A 19,516-nucleotide genomic window follows, 5' to 3' on the forward strand; every position below is an offset into this window, starting at 1 on the left:
CGCGACTCCTTTTAAACACATTGCGTTAGCGCAATCCGCTAGCGCTAGGCGCTAAACGGATTGCACTAACGCAATCTGAACCTAGCCTAAGATGAAAAAAAATGAACTTTTTTTAATTTACCAAATGGCGGCAATGAAACAAAGAGTGAAAAATTTAAAGGGATCTGAATACTTTCCATACTCACTGTACAAAAAAAGTTGCACTCTGTCATTCTAAAGCATGTAGACATGGAATATATGAAATATGAATAGCAATACTGCTCCTTATAATTGGAAAAAACTGAGACGCTTAGCACATAATTTGGCCAATTCATGCATGCCCTGCAACCGACAAGGTGGTCTCCTGAGACCCTATGTGTCTAGTGTGAATACCTCTCTTAGGCTGAAGTCTGAATTCATCTGACATTTCATCTTCAGTTTCCAAAATGTTAGCAAACATATGGCGGTTATCTATTTGAGGAATATCCCAACCTTTTGTATTTCATGGTATGCCACATCGTGAAGGGGCATCAAGTACATGTAAGACCATCCATTTCCTGTCCCCTACATACAGTACATCTCTGATCTAATCTTCCGATACCTCCTGTGACAAAGTCACTGGTAAAGTACTGGAGGGGAGATATGTATCACTTAGGTTATTAGCTTCAGTGGTATGAATTTAGGAAAATGCTCCAGCACACTAAGTGCTGAGAGGGGTTAATTGGTCATGATTAGGGCTAGGTTTAGTGAACAGATGATGAGTGGGTGGGAGGCTGAGGACAAATATACAGCCTCCTGGCTCATTCAGATGGAAGATGGAGATGGAAACTCCAGAGTTGTGTTTGAGGATAAGGAAAGTTTGACTTTTTTTTTGTTGTTTCTTGAATGGGTGAATCCCCGCAGCAGCACGGACTGCGCCATTTGCTTTATTTTGCTTTCCGTTAGGCTAGAAAATCCATGTTTATGCTGCAAACCCTGCCCTGGATTATGCTGTACCACAATAAACTAGTGAAAAATGTAAAGAGACAGCGTTCCTGTGTCTACCTCTATCAGCAGCCAAGTAAGCCAATCTATCACACCTCCTACACGTAATCGTCACTCCTCCTGGACATCCTTCTTCACTCTCCACTTGTCTTCTATCCCAATATTGTCTGCATGCTTTCTCCTGAGCATCCGCTATACTGTGGAAGTCACTATCTTAGTACATCAGATTGTTTACCATGATTGAAGCTTTTAAACATAACCCAAAAAACATAATCTCTTTAGAACTATCTAAAGCCTTTCATAACACTCCTGCCACTTCATTACTGCCTGAGTTGGTTCAATCCCTGACCTACTGTCTCTTCTCTGTGTCTTGTAATTTGTAAGCCCTGCAGGGGCTGTACCATGACAGATGTTTTTACACCAAAAGAGTTTCCCCAGACTATGACTTCACACAATAAACATGTTAATGTAAGGAATCAACTTTTATTCTGTCCCAACTAAACAGATTTTAGTAATTATAGGAAAACTGACTGAACAGCAATCTAGTCTGAACTGGTGCATAACCAAAAAAGTCATATAGCAAATAGATCAATGGCTGCACTCAAAATTTACTGTGCTAAAGCAAGGAAATGTGCGATACATGAAATGGGAATAGCATAATGGCTTGTGAAATTTATGAAAAAACACATGAGATTCTTAGCACAAGATTTGGCCAAAAGTTGTGAGCCCATCCACCAAACGTCAAGGTAATCTCAGAACAGATTGGGAAGATGTTTAGGCTGGGAAGAATTAATGCTATTAAGATGGATTTACTTCCGCACCTCCTTTACTTCTTCCAGACCATTCCTCTGTTCCCACCAGCGTCGTTCTTCTCTAGACTCAAGACAGAAATAACGAGGTTTGTTTGGTCAGGGAAGCGTCCACGCCTGGCATACCGTCACCTGAGCAGAACTAAATTAAGTGGGGAGGGGGGGTTGGGTCTCCCGGACTTTTCACTTTACAACAACGCATCTCTTGGAACCTGTCTCCTAGATTTATTCCACCACAAATCCAACAAGAAATGGGTTGGTTTAGAAATGAGGCTTACAGGCTATAACCCTCTAGCTCATATCTGGAGGGGGGGAATCACGAATGCCCAGCGAAACGACCTACCTTTTATAACAAGGAACCTAATCCTATTCATTAAACATGGAAATCAAAAGCTTAACACTTCTTCCATTCCAGGCCCCTTAACCACGATCTCTGATAATTTAGACTTCCCAGTGGGTTTAGACAAAATTATTTTTTTACACAAAAATAAGGACGACTATCCAATAGTCCATGACTATATAGATCAGGACTCGATAAAACCCCTGAGGTTGATTTTTACTGAGGCTGAGCGACCGCTGGGCTCATGGCTCCTCCACGAACAAATTAAAAGCTACCTCATCAAATTATCCAAACAGACTGACATCTACAGACAACTTACTCCCTTTGAGTCTGCATGCCTGGGTGGGGACTGTTGTGAATTCCGTTCTGGAGCTCCCTCCTGTGGTTGCTAATGGTATTTTTGTGAGTTCTGCCCTTGGGCTCCCTCTGGTGGTTTTGAGTGGAACTGCTGCTCCTTTAGGTAGCTGTAGCAGCTGCCTTCACTAATCGCCTTGCCTGGGTTTGTTATTTAAACCTGCTCTAGGCTTTAGTCCATGCCTGCTGTCAATGTTCTTGGTTGGATTTGGTTCTCTCCTTGGAATTTTCATATGGCCAGTCCTTGTCTGCAAAAGATAAGTTTTTGCTAGTTTTTGTTTGTCCATTTGTTTGGACTCTATTGCTTTGCAAATATGTCTCTTTTTGTCCAGCTTGTCACTATGTCTTATTCAGGCTAGCTGGAAGCTCTGGGAAAGCAGATTTGCCCCTCCACACCGTGAGTCGGTGTGGAGTTCATTTTTGTAAACTCTGCGTGGATTTTGTGGTTTTTTATACTGACCGCACAGTATCCTTTTCTCTCTGTCTATCTAGTTTAGTATTGGCCTCCTTTGCTGAATTCTGATTTCATTTCTGTGTACGTCATTTCCCTCTCCATTCACAGTCAATATTTGTGGGGGGCTATCTTTCCTTTTGGGGGTTTTCTCTGAGGCAAGATAGCTTTGTGTCTCCGCGGATGGTGTCTCCGCGGTGTTGGATGTTTTGGTCTCCCCGAGGCCAATCATCTGTGTCTTTATAGCCTTTTTACTAGGCACTGCTCCTAATAGCCAGATTCCTACTCCACACTGATGAGGGGCAAATACCCCGAAACAGCTGTCTGTGGATGGATACCATGCTTGGCATAGGTGGCGTTCCTTCATAGGATGCTGCCCTTCCCGTGGTTGTTCCTTCCCGGGGAAAGGCCTGGCTATTCACTGCTTGCGTCAAGAAACACGTGATGGTGTCTCCGCAGCTTCTTTACATGCATCTGCATATTTCCCATAAGGGATGGGGGCAGTGTTCTGGAATCACTGCGTTGAGAAACACGTGATGGTGTCTCCGCGGTGTTGGATGTTTTGGTCTCCCCGAGGCCAATCATCTGTGTCTTTATATCATTTCTGTGTATGTCATTTCCCTCTCCATTCACAGTCAATATTTGTGGGGGGCTATCTTTCCTTTTGGGGGTTTTCTCTGAGGCAAGATAGCTTTCTATTTCCTTCTTTAGGGATAGTTATTTCTTAGGCTGTGAAGAGGTGTCTAGGGAGAGTCAGGAACATCCCACGGCTATTTCTAGTGTTGTTGTTAGGATTAGGGACTGCGGTCAGTAGAGATACCACCTTCTCAGAGCTTGCTCCATGTTGCGTTTTAGCCACCAGGTCATATCAGTGTGGCCTCTTAACCCCAAAGTCATAACAGTACAGCAGGCCAGAAATGAATTAAATGCATCTCAAAAGAAGGAAAAGAAAGTTCTGAACCATTTTTTTTTTCTGTGCTCTGTTCTGTCTTTTTTTCCTCTTGATATCTGGGTGGTGCTGGATATATGCTCTGGTATGGAGGTTCAGAGTTTGTTTTCTCGTGTGGATCAACTTGCTGCAAGAGTCCAGAGTATCCAAGATTATATTGTCCAGACTCCGGCTCTGGAGCCTAGAATTCCTACTCCTGATTTGTTTTTTGGGGACAGATCCAAGTTTTTGAACTTTAAAAATAGCTGCAAATTTTTTTTGCTTTGAAACCCCGTTCTTCTGGTGATCCCATTCAGCAAGTAAAAATCATCATATCCTTACTGCGTGGTGATCCTCAAGACTGGGCTTTTGCTCTTGAAACAGGGGATCCGGCATTGTTGAGTGTGGATGCATTTTTTCAAGCGCTCGGTTTGTTGTATGACGAACCTAACTCAGTAGAGCATGCTGAGAAAACACTGTTGGCCCTGTGTCAGGGTCAGGAAGCGGCAGAGTTATATTGCCAGAAATTTAGAAAATGGTCTGTGCTCACTAAATGGAATGAAGAGGCGCTGGCTGCTATTTTCAGAAAAGGTCTTTCTGAAAGCCTTAAAGATGTTATGGTGGGCTTTACTACGCCTACCGGTTTGAGCGAATCTATGTCTCTCTCTAGCCATTCAGATTGATCGGCGCTTGCGAGAGCGCAAGGCGGTGCATCATATGGCAGTGTCCTCTGAGCAAAGTCCTGACTCTATGCAATGTGATAGGATTTTGACTAGAGCAGAAAGACAGAAATTCAGACGTCAGAATGGCCTGTGTTTTTACTGTGGTGATTCTGCTCATGCTATTTCTGATTGCCCTAAGCATACTAGGAGGGTTCCTGGGTCTGTTACCATTAGTACTGTACAGCCTAAATTTCTCTTGTCTGTTACCCTGATTTGCTCATTGTCGTCCTCTGTTATGGCATTTGTGGATTCTGGCGCTGCCCTGAACTTAATGGACTTAGAATTTGCCAAGCGCTGTGGTTTTTCCTTGGAGCCTTTGCAGAGTCCTATTCCCTTAAGGGGGATTGATGCTACGCCATTGGCCAAGAATAAACCTCAGTATTGGACTCAGTTAACCATGTACATGGCTCCAGCACATCAGGAAAATATTCGCTTTTTGGTGTTGCATAATTTGCATGATGTTTTGCAAAAAAGAAAAAAAAGAGCATGAACCGCACATTCCAAAATCATACGTTGATCTAAAGCCGCTAGGCAAAAATTATTATAACTGAATATGAGGTTTTCAGTTTAACATTCTGATCAGACTGTATGAAGCCCACTGCCCCTTCACGGCAAACCTCGTAGTGGGTCCTATCGCCCTAACGGAGCGGAGCCATGCGGCGCCCACCGCCACAGCGGCCATGCACCAGCAGGGCAGACGGCCTGTTGCCCCACAGCACCCATGCTGCAAGACTGAGTCCCCAAGACTCCAGACCGCGCCGCCCCACCAGCACAAAGCCACAGCAACAATGGCCGCCACACAGCACCAACACCAAAATGAAAGGAGCACTTAAACTCACCTTCCTCCAGCTCTTCAGTGAGAGCCAAAATGGGCTAGACCCCTTACTTTCCAGTCTCCTGCTAATTAAAATCACCTGATCCAAATGGAAGGAGTGCTGGTCCAAGAAGAAGACAAGAACATGCTTTGCAAAAAAGAAAAAAAAGAGCATGAACCGCACATCCCAAAATCATACGTTGATCTAAATCCGCTAGGCAAAAATTAATATAACTGAATATGAGGTTTTCAGTTTAACATTCTGATGAGACTGTATGAAGCCCACTGCCCCTTCACGGCAAACCTCGTAGTGGGTCCTATCGCCCTAACGGAGCGGAGCCGTGCGGCGCCCACCGCCACAGCTGCCATGCACCAGCAGGGCGGACGGCCTGTTGCCCCACAGCACCCATGCTGCAAGACTGAGTCCCCAAGACTCCAGACCGCGCCGCCCCACCAGCACAAAGCCACAGCAACAATGGCCGCCACACAGCACCAACACCAAAATGAAAGGAGCACTTAAACTCACCTTCCTCCAGCTCTTCAGTGAGAGCCAAAATGGGCTAGACCCCTTACTTTGCAGTCTCCTGCTAATTAAAATCACCTGAGCCAAATGGGAGGAGTGCTGGTCCAAGAAGAAGACAAGAACATGCTTTGCAAAAAAGAAAAAAAAGAGCATGAACCGCACATCCCAAAATCATACGTTGATCTAAAGCCTCTAGGCAAAAATTAATATAACTGAATATGAGGTTTTCAGTTTAACATTCTGATCAGACTGTATGAAGCCCACTGCCCCTTCACGGCAAACCTCGTAGTGGGTCCTATCGCCCTAACGGAGCGGAGCCGTGCGGCGCCCACCGCCACAGCGGCCATGCACCAGCAGGGCGGACGGCCTGTTGCCCCACAGCACTCATGCTGCAAGACTGAGTCCCCAAGACTCCAGACCGCGCCGCCCCACCAGCACAAAGCCACAGCAACAATGGCCGCCACACAGCACCAACACCAAAATGAAAGGAGCACTTAAACTCACCTTCCTCCAGCTCTTCAGTGAGAGCCAAAATGGGCTAGACCCCTTACTTTGCATGATGTTGTTGTGCTGGGTTTTCCATGGTTACAGGTACATAACCCAGTGCTGGATTGGAGATCTATGTCTGTAACTGGTTGGGGTTGTCAGGGGATACATAGTGATATTCCTTTGATGTCCATTTCCTCGTCCCCTTCTTCTGAAGTTCCTGAGTCGGATTTCCAGGATGTATTTGATGAGCCCAAGTCCAGTCCTCTGCCTCCTCATAGGGACTGCGATTGTGCCATTAATTTGATTCCTGGCTGTAAGTTCCCTAAGGGCCGACTTTTCAATCTGTCTGTGCCAGAGCATGCCACTATGTGGAGTTATGTAAAGGAGTCCTTGGAGAAGGGGCATATTCGCCCGTCTTCGTCACCGCTGGGAGCGGGATTTTTTTTTGTTGCCAAGAAGGATGGCTCCTTGAGACCCTGTATAGATTATCGCCTTCTCAATAAGATCACTGTCAAATTCCAGTACCCTTTACCTTTACTTTCTGATTTGTTTGCTCGGCTTAAGGGTGCCAGTTGGTTTACTAAAATCGACCTTCGAGGGGCGTATAATCTCGTGCGTATTAAACAAGGTGATGAATGGAAAACAGCATTTAATATGCCCGAAGGCCATTTTGAATATCTTGTGATGCCATTCGGGCTCTCTAATGCTCCATCGGTATTTCAGTCCTTTATGCATGATATCTTCCGGAATTATCTGGATAAATTCATGATTGTGTATTTGGATGATATTTTGGTTTTTTCCGATGATTGGGAGTCTCATGTAAAGCAGGTTAGGATGGTATTTCAGGTCCTTCGTGCTAATGCGTTGTTTGTGAAGGGGTCTAAGTGCCTCAGAAGGTTTCTTTTTTGGGTTTCATTTTTTCCCCCTCGGCTATTGAAATAGACCCTGTTAAAGTCCAGGCCATTCATGATTGGACTCAACCTACATCTGTAAAGAGCCTTCAGAAATTTTTGGGCTTTGCCAATTTTTATCGCCGCATTATTGCTAATTTTTCTAGTGTGGTGAAGCCTCTGACTGATTTGACGAGGAAGGGCGCTGATGTGGTGAATTGGTCCTCTGCGGCTGTTGAGGCCTTTCAGGAGCTTAAACGTCGTTTTACTTCTGCCCCTGTGTTGCGTCAGCCAGATGTTTCTCTCCCTTTTCAGGTTGAGGTTGATACTTCTGAGATTGGGGCAGGGGCCGTTTTGTCTCAGAGAAATTCTGATGGCTCTTTGATGAAACCGTGTGCTTTCTTCTCCAGAAAGTTTTCGCCTGCTGAGCGTAATTATGATGTCGGCAATCGGGAGTTGTTGGCTATGAAGTGGGCATTTGAGGAGTGGCGACATTGGCTTGAGGGAGCCAAGCATCGCGTGGTGGTCTTGACTGATCACAAGAATCTGATTTACCTCGAGTCTGCTAAGCGGTTGAATCCTAGACAGGCTCGGTGGTCTCTGTTTTTCTCACGTTTTGATTTTGTGGTCTCGTATATTCCGGGTTCTAAGAATGTGAAGGCTGATGCCCTTTCTAGGAGTTTTTTGCCTGATTCTCCGGAAGTTCTTGAGCCACCTGGGATCCTCAAGGAGGGGGTGATTCTTTCTGCCATCTCCCTTGATTTGCGGCGGGTACTTCAGGAGTTTCAGGCTGATAAACCTGACCGCTGTCCTGTGGGGAAATTGTTTGTTCCTGATAGATGGACTAGTAGGGTAATTTCTGAGGTTCATTGTTCGGTGTTGGCTGGTCACCCTGGGATTTTCGGTACCAGAGATTTGGTGGCTAGGTCCTTTTGGTGGCCTTCCTTGTTGCGGGATGTGCGTTCGTTTGTGCAGTCCTGTGGGACCTGTGCTCGGGCTAAGCCTTGCTGTTCCCGTGCCAGCGGGTTGCTTTTGCCTTTGCCTATTCCTGAGAGGCCCTGGACGCATATTTCCATGGATTTTATTTCTGATCTTCCTGTCTCTCAGAAGATGTCTGTCATCTGGGTGGTTTGTGACCGGTTTTCTAAGATGGTCCATTTGGTGCCGTTGCCTAAGTTGCCTTCCTCCTCTGATTTGGTTCCATTATTTTTTCAGCATGTGGTTAGTTTGCATGGTATTCCGGAGAATATTGTGTCTGACAGAGGTTCCCTGTTCGTTTCTAGGTTTTGGCGGTCCTTTTGTGCTAGAATGGGCATTGATTTGTCTTTTTCTTCAGCATTCCATCCTCAGACAAATGGCCAAACGGAGCGAACTAATCAGACCTTGGAGACCTATTTGAGATGCTTCGTGTCTGCTGATCAGGATGATTGCGTGACCTTTTTGCCGTTGGCCGAGTTTGCCCTTAATTATCGGGCTAGTTCTGCTATCTTGGTTTCGCCTTTCTTTTGTAACTTTGGTTTTCATCATCTTTTTTCTTCAGGGCAGCTTGAGCCTTCTGACTGTCCTGGTGTGGATTCCGTGGTGGACAGGTTGCAGCAAATTTGGACTCATGTGGTGGACAATTTGACGTTGTCTCAGGAAAAGGCTCAGCGTTTTGCTAACCGTCGTTGGTGTGTTGGTCCCCGGCTTCGTGTTGGTGATTTGGTCTGGTTGTCTTCTCATCATGTTCCTATGAATGTTTCTTCACCTAAGTTCAAGCCTCGCTTTATTGGGCCTTATAAGATTTCTGAAATTATCAATCCAGTGTCTTTTCGTTTGGCCCTTCCAGCTTCCTTTTCCATTCATAATGTGTTCCATAGATCCTTGTTGCGGAGATATGTGGTACCTATGGTTCCCTCCGTTGATCCTCCTGCTCCGGTGTTGGTTGAGGGGGAATTGGAATATGTGGTGGAGAAGATTTTGGATTCTCGTTTTTCGAGGCGGAAGCTTCAGTATCTGGTCAAGTGGAAGGGTTATGGCCAGGAGGATAATTCTTGGGTTGTTGCCTCCGATGTTCATGCTGCCGATTTGGTTTGTGCTTTCCATTTGGCTCGTCCTGATCGGCCTGGGAGCTCTGGTGAGGGTTCGGTGACCCCTCCTCAGGGGGGGTACTGTTGTGAATTCCGTTCTGGAGCTCCCTCCTGTGGTTGCTAATGGTATTTTTGTGAGTTCTGCCCTTGGGCTCCCTCTGGTGGTTTCGAGTGGAACTGCTGCTCCTTTAGGTAGCTGTAGCAGCTGCCTTCACTAATCGCCTTGCCTGGGTTTGTTATTTAAACCTGCTCTGGGCTTTAGTCCATGCCTGCTGTCAATGTTCTTGGTTGGATTTGGTTCTCTCCTTGGAATTTTCATATGGCCAGTCCTTGTCTGCAAAAGATAAGTTTTTGCTAGTTTTTGTTTGTCCATTTGTTTGGACTCTATTGCTTTGCAAATATGTCTCTTTTTGTCCAGCTTGTCACTATGTCTTATTCAGGCTAGCTGGAAGCTCTGAGAAAGCAGATTTGCCCCTCCACACCGTGAGTCGGTGTGGAGTTCATTTTTGTAAACTCTGCGTGGATTTTGTAGTTTTTTATACTGACCGCACAGTATCCTTTTCTCTCTGTCTATCTAGTTTAGTATTGGCCTCCTTTGCTGAATTCTGATTTCATTTCTGTGTACGTCATTTCCCTCTCCATTCACAGTCAATATTTGTGGGGGGCTATCTTTCCTTTTGGGGGTTTTCTCTGAGGCAAGATAGCTTTCTATTTCCTTCTTTAGGGGTAGTTATTTCTTAGGCTGTGAAGAGGTGTCTAGGGAGAGTCAGGAACATCTCACGGCTATTTCTAGTGTTGTTGTTAGGATTAGGGACTGCGGTCAGTAGAGATACCACCTTCTCAGAGCTTGCTCCATGTTGCGTTTTAGCCACGAGGTCATATCAGTGTGGCCTCTTAACCACCAGGTCATAACAGGGGACCCTCCTACACACACGGTATCATTATTATACAAAATGTTTCAAGGGCACCAAATAACCCCGGATAACTCCACTAAATTCTTTTCAAAATGGGAGAATGAACTAGGTAAACAACTATCACCGGAAGATCGCCACAAGAGCCTTCTCTTCACCTTTAGATCCTTTCTTTGCTCAGACTACCAAGAGAGAAGCTATAGACTCTTGTTTAGGTGGTACAGATGTCCATCAAGTGTCCATATTATTTACCCCACCACCCCGGATGTTTGCTGGAGGTGCTGGGGGGACGAGGGGACATACTCACATGTCTGGTGGTCCTGTCCACCTATACATGATTTTTTTGGTAGACATCTTTGAACTCCACAATAAACTATCCTTCCATAAATCCAACCTACGATGGAATTAGCCTTATTATCCATTTGTGACCTCTCCATTTCCAAATTCAAGAGTGGCCTGTTGAGACACTTCCTAACGGCAGCGCGTAACCTGATTCCCCGCTACTGGAAGCAATCTAAATCTCCTTCGCGCTCTGACTTCATAATAGAACTCAATCACATCTTTGGAATGGAGCAACTGATTGGTCAAGACACTGGAACCTCGGATAGGGTGTTTAGGGTCTGGTCTCCTTGGATCGCCTTTAGGGAAACTGAAGAGCTAAATAACTGGTTACACTAAATAACTAGCCCAGTGCACTAGAAACCCATTTACCCTGATAATGGGACTAATAATGTACCATCATGAAAAACTACAGACTCCAATTCACTTGGACCAGAAACCGGATTCTTATTCCCTACCTACCACACCCACATCCTCTCCACCACCCCCCTACCCCCCTTTTTTTTTCTTTTCCCCCTTTTTCCCTTTCTCTCTTCATCTTCTCTTCTTTCTTTCGACTGCTCGTCTTCTTCTCCTTTCATAACCTAGGTCACTCATAGAATCTCCTTTAGGAGTTTGGTATTATGGAGAACCTAGTCACCACTACTCCCATTTAATAAATAAATAAATAATATCTTCGAACTCATAAAAGTAGAGTAGCGGGTTCTCGGGGATTGTAATGACTACAAACCTATAATACAATCATCGATAAATTCTTAATGTACTAAATGTAATATGTCCATGTTCACAGAACTAAAACTATAATAACCAGTGTGCAACACCCCGACTCCCTTTTCCTTTTCCTTTTTTTCTCACTCTCTTTGTTGAGACAGTTACATTTTATTATAATACTGCAAGAGTGACAAATATTAGATATACATTGTGATTTAAATAATGATTATCTTGCATCTTTGTATGTGTTTATAAATGCAAATTATTACTGTGATTCTCCTGTTTTTTCATAAACAACTCAATAAACCTGATTTACAAAAAAAAAAAAAGATGTTTAATGGGTTTCTTGTGAAACATCACTTTTTCACCAGTTTCCTGCTATACCTGCATGTACTGACCTAGCCGGTGGATCAGTGTCCAGATAATCAGTCCACCCATCTTGAAAGGCAACACCCTAAAGTAATGAGAATTTACGTAAATTCTTGTAAAAACTGTTGCATGTCTAACCTTAGGTTCTCATGTTTAATTTTTTAAAATTTTTGCATTTTGTTGATTTGTCCTTTAATAGGTGGTCCCAGAATGTACTGCAATTATCGCAAATAAATGTAACTGAGCATGTCAGCAAGTTTATTTGTACAAATGAATGCAGAGTATCCAGATATTTGCCTAAATGTAGAAAAATTACATTTGTTTATTTAATATATCGATACGGCCTGTATATTATTTTCGAAAAATGTTTAAAATTTTCTAGATAAAAAGGAAACTAGAATGCTATTTTTAGATATTAAATGTTTTTTTGCGGAACATAAAAATATTTTAGTGATACAATTTTTCATTTTATGTATTTAATACTTTTTTAAAAATTGTTTAAAATAAGCTTATTTCTTTTTCTTCCCAAAAAATCCTCCAAATTGTCCTCCATATTGTCCATATTGTCCACTAGCTTGTCCATATTGTCCACTAGATTGTCCACATCTGCCGCTTGAACATCCGCTGTTTGACTGTCCACATGGTCCTCCTCCGCATGAAAATAAATTTTCGAAGAAACTGAAAAATTCTTGGGAAAAAAGAAGAAGGAAATTAAAGAAGAGAAAAATTGAGTTGAGGAACTCTAACATGATGGATTAGTACAGTCCTCTACTTGTGTATACATATGGCAAAGAAATCCTCCAACCCAACTCTAATCCATTATCCAAACAAACAGAAAAAAATAAAAAAAAGGTTGTCTAAAATTAAATGCTTAGAGACATTGAACTCTTCTTTTAAACATCTGTTTTTTTAAACTCCACATCTCCTAACTAGGCAAACAGTAAACTTGTCTATAATATATCAATCATAAGGACACATGTCAAACATAATTATATATGGGTACTCCGCCAACCACACTCTGCTCTGCACTGATGAGTGGTAAACACCTCCAAACAGGCTGTCTGTAGCAGAGTTTTTGACCTAACTTTTAACCAAGGCTCATTAAAGGCTTGGCATTGACTTAACTACTTAGTGACAGAGCGAAATTTTAACATTCTGACCAGTGTCACTTTATGTGGTAATAACTCTGGAACGCTTCGACAAATTCCAGTGACTTTGAGACTGTTTTTTTCATGAAAAAAACAAAAAACCTTATATCATAGTGATATTGTAGATAAAACTTAACATTTTATTAGTCACTTTAAAACCATAGATACAATCAACATACAGACAACCGTGCTGAGCTAACATAACCCTCACACTTTTAACCTGATAGGAACTGCCTGTCAGCGGAGGTTGGCACCCTACAGATAGCACGAAATAGGCGCCCCCGCTCCTTGATGACTGTCCCTGAATCTCCTATGTGTCACCTGAAAATTGGTGTATCAGATAAACCACCATTTAGACACAACAGGACAATGGAAAAGGACAGGGATTTGCCAATGGAGAAATGATGAATGGCGATAATTAAACAGTGTGACAAAGGGTGAATGACATACTAACAAAAGGTGCAAAAGTGCATAAATCACATATAGTACCTCACTAACACTGTTCCCTGCTGATATGAATAACCTGCCTAGCTGCGATGCTAGGCATCCTACTGTTAAGCGGATATGGCGCCCCCACTCTGCGGCGGCTCACCCTAGAAATCTTTAAGCAATTAACTGAAAAATGTATAGGGTACCAGGCATTGGGCGCAATCAGTGGCCATGTTGGCTAACTTAAGGCAGACTGGGTTCAAAGGAGGCAAGCAGACACACAGTACAGATAAAGGACTGGTATCACATATTGCATCATAATAATAGTGAAAAAGGAGAGGTGCTCATCATAACAAATGTTCAAAACATGCCTCAACGCGTTTCACCAAATAGGATCATCAGGAAGCTCAGATATATGGATGCTGCCATATATCTGAGCCTCAGGTTGATCCTATTTGGTGAAATGCATTGAGGCGTGTTTTGGAGATCTGATATGATGAGCCTAGCCTGCCTTAAGCTAGCCAACATGGCCACTGATTGCGCCCAATGCCTGGTACCCTATGAATTTATCAGTTAATTTCTAGGGATTTCTAGGGCTAGCAGCCGCAGAGTGGGGGCACCATATCTGCTGAACAGTAGGGTGCCTACCCCCGCAGCTAGGCAGGTTATTCATATCAGCAGGGAACAGTTTTAGTGAGGTACTATATGTGTTTTATGCACTTTTGCACCTTTTGTTATTACGTCATTCACCGTTTGTCACACTGTTTAATTATTGCCATTCATCATTTCTCTATTGGCAATTCCCTGTCCTTTTCCATTTTCCTGTTGTGTCTAAATGGTGGTTTATCTAACACACCAATTTTCAGGTGACACATAGGAGATTCAGGGACAGCCGTCGAGGAGCGGGGGCGCCTATCTCTTGCCATCTGTAGGGTGCCAACCTCCGCTGACAGGCAGTTTCAATCAGGTTAAAAGTGTGAGGGTTATTACTTAGTACTTTATTTTGCCTTTTTTCTTTAGTTTTTTGACTTTTGACTGTTTTTTTCGTGACACATTATACTTTATGATAATGATAAATTTAGGTTGATATGTTTTGTGTTTATTTATAAAAAATATCAGAAATTTGACAAAAATGTTAAAAAATGAGCAATTTTCAAACTTTGAATGATTATCCCTTTAATCCAGATAGTCATACCATAGAAAAACATTAATAAATAACATTTCCCACATGTCTGCTTTACATCAGCACCATTTGTAAAATGTTATTTTATTTTGTTAGCCTTTTAGGAGGTTTAAAAATGTAGCAGTAATTTTTCATTTTTTCAAGGAAATTTGTAAAAAAAAATTTCTAGGGCCTATCCGGGTTTGAAGTGACTTTGGGGGTCCTATAAATTGGAAAACCCCTAAAACTGATACCATTTTAAAAACAAAACCTTCTGACATACTGAAAACTGCTGTCAGGTAGTTTATTAACCCTTCAGGTGCTTTTCAGGAATTAATACAAAGTGGCATGATAGGAATGAAAAAGTTGATTTTTACAACCTAAATGTCGCTGACTTTTTAACAGGTCAGTGTAGCCGAGAGTCTCTAAGGCCGTTATTTGCTCGTGAATTGCCATGGCAATCATCAGGACAACACAATCATGATCTCAGGGTGCCGATGGGGATAAAGAGGAAGCCCCCACATTCATTTAAACATTTATATGATGTAGTCACTATTGACAGCAGGATATAAGGGGTTAAACAGATATGGACAGTGACAACACTGATAGTGGCTGATGCAGCAAGTTGTCAGCTATAGTGTACAGCCGACAGCTTTTATATCTCAGGTCAGTTAAAAGACGTATTGGCGGTCATTAAGGGGTTAAAGGGTAATCAGTAAAGATGAGTAAAAAACGATGAATTGACATAACATTTTTCTAGCAATTTGAATTCTTCTGAATGCAATTTTTTGTGCAATTTCAGCAAAATGGCAACTGGCAGGCTGCCAGTATACTATTTTGTAGTGGGCTGTCATGTCTCATTGCTATGGACCCTGGCAAAGCTCTATCTGCCCTCCTTTTTTTTGTATTGCCCGCAATGTCTTATTCTGAAATCTTCATTCTGTAGCAGAGCATCTGGTGCCAAGTAGGGCTCTGATGTCACAACATGTGTCACTTGTGGCCTAGTCAAAGGTTTGGATGGAGTACATCATGACATCTGAAATTTTTAATGTGTGGGGTCTAGACAAGATGAAGATGGTGGAAGAGGATGTTGCTCAGTGTGACGAAGGAAAGAAGAGCCCCCATGAGCTTCATAGAGGACTGCATTGGGGTCTAGTGATCAGCAACATGAGTACGAATTTTACATTCACCCTCCATTTATTATGTTCTTGGGTCTAAAGGGACCTTAGAGCTTAATTGGGATTATTCGATTTACATTGATTAACTTTGATGAAAATCAAATTTCCTGAACAAATTTGACCAAACTGCTGAATTTGAATTAGTAGAGTCACTTATCACTAGTAGTTACCTCTCCTAAGTGGTTATTACAAGATAGGTTATTTCATTTTGTGTAGAGATAACATGCATAGTGCTGTAGAACAACCAATGCCATTATGTCAAAAGGCTCACTAGAGGAGCACACCAGCGGAGTCCTGTCTTCTTTTAGTCTCTGTGGGACTTCTGGAAAAAGCCGAGCTCTGAGCTCTAAGGAGCATTGTTGTTAGGAATGGTGGAAACCCCAGCAGTTGGACATCAACTGTCAGGACAGGGGATAACTTTTAAAGGTTGGAATAACCCTTTATTATTTGATTTCAACACCGAGAGGAAATTTATCTAACCCTCTTACTCTGAACTACAGAAAAAATAATAAAATAGAAAACACATTTACAAATCAAAAAAAGATTTAAGTAGAAGATTAGCACTTACTATTAATACATCGTAGACCACATCCACTACTACAACAACTTCCTGTGCTTCCGCATTGAGAATCTGACCTGCATGGATTTAGATTCTGACAGCTGTTCACAACCGTAGGACATGCTGCAACAGAAAGAAAAATGTTGTATTCTATGGTTGCACATCAATTTGCGCATGTGTTTGCATCTTTGTGGGTGAGAAGTAAAATGTATGAAGCATTCTTTGTTGATACATGCCACACTTGCCTACTCTACTGGGAATGTCCAGTAGGCTCGAAATCTCCTGCAACTCCCAAAAGAGTAATTAAATCTCCTGTGCCCAACCATTACCTTCTGGAAATCAGATTCAGATTCTAGAAAGGTTTCTTGTGCCTCAACACCTTGTTGAGATGAAACCAAGATGTGGAGGGGGTAGAGAATTATGGAGTGGCATGACTACAGCCCATAACTTTCTGATGAAAGCCTCCAACATATGTCAAATATGATGTATGCTTTTCGCTCAGATCTTAATGTTGACTATTTCAAAAATACATTTTGGAATTTTTAGATCAAGGCACTCAAAATTCTGAAACCTGGAACCAAGGTATCATTCTTTATCGATTAATATTGTTGAACATTGCATAGATTTTAAAATAGTGTCTTGTTACACCCTGGAGAGTGGGACCTATTTCCCTATGAAGACATATGTTCTATTAAAGGGAACCTGTCACCCCGTTTTTTCAGTAGGAGATAAAAATACCGTTAAATAGGGCCTGAGCTGTGCTTTACAATAGGGTATTTTTTGTCCCCTGATTCCCTACCTATGCTGCCAAAATACCTTACAAAAGTGGCCTTTTTCGCCTGTCAATCAGGCTGGTCAGGTCAGATGGGCGTGGTCACAGCGCTGTTTCTCCCCCACATCTTACTTATTTTCCCGTTGGTTGGTGGCGTAGTGCTTCTCGCATGCGCAAGTGCCGAATGCACTGCGCAGCTGTAGAAAGAGAGCGCGCTCGCCACTATTCAGCGGTTTCTCGGTGGGCGCGGCCATCTTCCTGAGGCCGCGCGTGCACAGATGGAGTCTCCTGCTTCCCGGGGCTTCAGGAAAATGGCCGCGGGATGCCGCGCGTGCGCAGATGGACATCGCTGCGGCCATTTTCCTGAAGCCGAGTTCGAAGCTCGGCTTCAGGAAAATGGCTGCCGCGATGTCCATCTGCGCACGCGCGGCATCCCGCGGCCATTTTCCTGAAGCCCCGGGAAGCAGGAGACTCCATCTGCGCACGCGCGGCCTCAGGAAGATGGCCGCGCCCACCAAGAAACCGCTGAATAGTGGCGAGCGCACTCTTTTTCTACAGCTGCGCAGTGCATTCGGCACTTGCGTATGCGAGAAGCACTACGCCACCAACGGGAACATAAGCAAGATGTGGGGGAGAAACAGCGCTGTGACCACGCCCATCTGACCTGACCAGCCTGATTGACAGGCGAAAAAGGCCACTTTTGTAAGGTATTTCGGCAGCATAGGTAGGGAATCAGGGGACAAAAAAATACCCTATTGTAAAGCACAGCTCAGGCCCTATTTAACAGTATTTTTATCTCCTACTGAAAAAACGTGGTGACAGGTTCCCTTTAAGCCTCTAAAGCTATCTACTGCCCTTGTTAACACTTAAATTTCTTTCCACATTCAGGGCAACTTACCTAGTTTCTGGGAACCTAAGGGACACAAGAACTTTGCTAAACTCTATTGCCATGCCAAGTAATTTACTGCAATGATTATCTGATAAGATGTCATCATTGACCACCATTTGTTATGGTGTTGGAAGCTGATCAGGGAACCATGGAGATGAAATCATGGTGGCTTTGGATGAATTCTATCAATATTTCAAGGTTATTATTACAAATTACGGTATATGGTTCTTCAAATGGTGATATTCAAATGTAATCTGTCAATTGGTTTATTATTATCCTGTCAGAGCAGTAGAACCCATGCTAAAAAAATGCAATAATTTTATGAAAAGCACTGCAAGGAAAAAAAAGGAAATTACCTAAAGATGGAATAAAGGTGTAAGGCAAAATGACCCAAAGATGGAAGAAAGGTATCTGGCAGAAGTTGCTTCTACTTTTTCAAAGTGATTGGACAAGGCATCTCAAGTGAAGAATATATCAGTATTTGATGATGCTCATGTGACCCCAATTGATTAAAATGATTTTTGGTAGAAATTTGGATTAAAATGTTTTGATAATTCACAAACTATTTGTGCAACCTGTTTAATATGACATACATGTTTAATGCTGTAAAACATTTAGTACAATATTTCTGAAAAACACTTTGAATTCATATCTTGATAAAATAAGGAAAGTCCGAAATAGCCTCAAGCTTGTTTATAAGCTGCGTTCTAGTACTGCACTTCTGCCCCCTTCTCAGCACAAGTGTGGTGCTGTTTCTACAGAAAAAAAAAGATTTTTTTTTCTATTTTTTTAAAAAACCTCATACTTTTGTACAATATGCTGTACAATTATATTGTTAGGTTATACTATTTTTATATCCAATTACCTATACAAGAAAACTATGACATTAAAATAGTGCAAGAAAAGAGGACGTCATCTGAATATGTCATAGACATGGCATCTGCATATACTGTATAATACCCAAGTCTACACATGGCATGTACATATTCCCGTGGGGTCTGTACAGCTGATAAAACACTTGCTATTCATTCTAAGTTACAGACAGATCTGTGAAGCAGTGCCTGCTTTCTTGATACTTACGTGGTCTTCCATAAGATAGCCCCGATGACGGGGATATTAGTGCAACAGCCAAGGATAACAGCAGCAGGTAACCCAATGACGGCATCTTGCCACTTTGCTGTATTGTCACCGACGTGCCGCTTTTATACCTTTTTTATGGGAGAAGCGAGGGTGTTGTCCATTGAATCAGCTATAGCTTTCTACTTTTCTCATGTGCCTCCCTTGATTATTGCTTAATAACAGGAGTCTGTCTAATAACATAGTACAGATGTAATGGGAGCAGCTTTGGACGGTGTTAATGTAGTTCACATAAATTATGTATCCAGTGTTTTGAAAAGTTTGACACAATTGGTTGTTGCTAAGTAGTAGTAAATCCTGACAACTTTGGGTAAACAAGTCATTGATGCCCTACTCTTAGCAAGGCCTTGTAGACTAGTATTTAGAGCTTTTCATTACACTTAGGTCAAATTTTGCTATTGGTCTTTGGTCATTCTTTTAGACCAGTCAGGGTCTGATTCATGCTACCTGAGGTTTTGGAGGGATGATCAGCTGACAAGTTCCCTTTAGGCCACATCACTCTGAGATTATTGGGTAGGTGACCAAGATGGGAGAAAGATAAATCAAGTATTGGGGCATAT

The 19,516-nt window shown here is 42.7% G+C and overlaps 1 long non-coding RNA gene across 1 annotated transcript; it reads right to left on the reverse strand.

The window, feature by feature from the left end:
* Positions 1-11,919: 11,919 nt before the first annotated feature.
* Positions 11,920-19,039, reverse strand: LOC138637816 (uncharacterized). Its single transcript, XR_011312424.1, has 3 exons — positions 18,900-19,039; positions 16,168-16,281; positions 11,920-12,370 (listed from the first exon to the last, which is right to left on the reverse strand). It is a non-coding gene; the product is annotated as an uncharacterized lncRNA (long non-coding RNA).
* Between the last annotated feature and the right edge of the window lie 477 nt (positions 19,040-19,516).

This window comes from Ranitomeya imitator, chromosome 1 (assembly GCF_032444005.1).
Source record: "Ranitomeya imitator isolate aRanImi1 chromosome 1, aRanImi1.pri, whole genome shotgun sequence".
NCBI classification, from domain to species: Eukaryota; Metazoa; Chordata; class Amphibia; order Anura; family Dendrobatidae; genus Ranitomeya; species Ranitomeya imitator.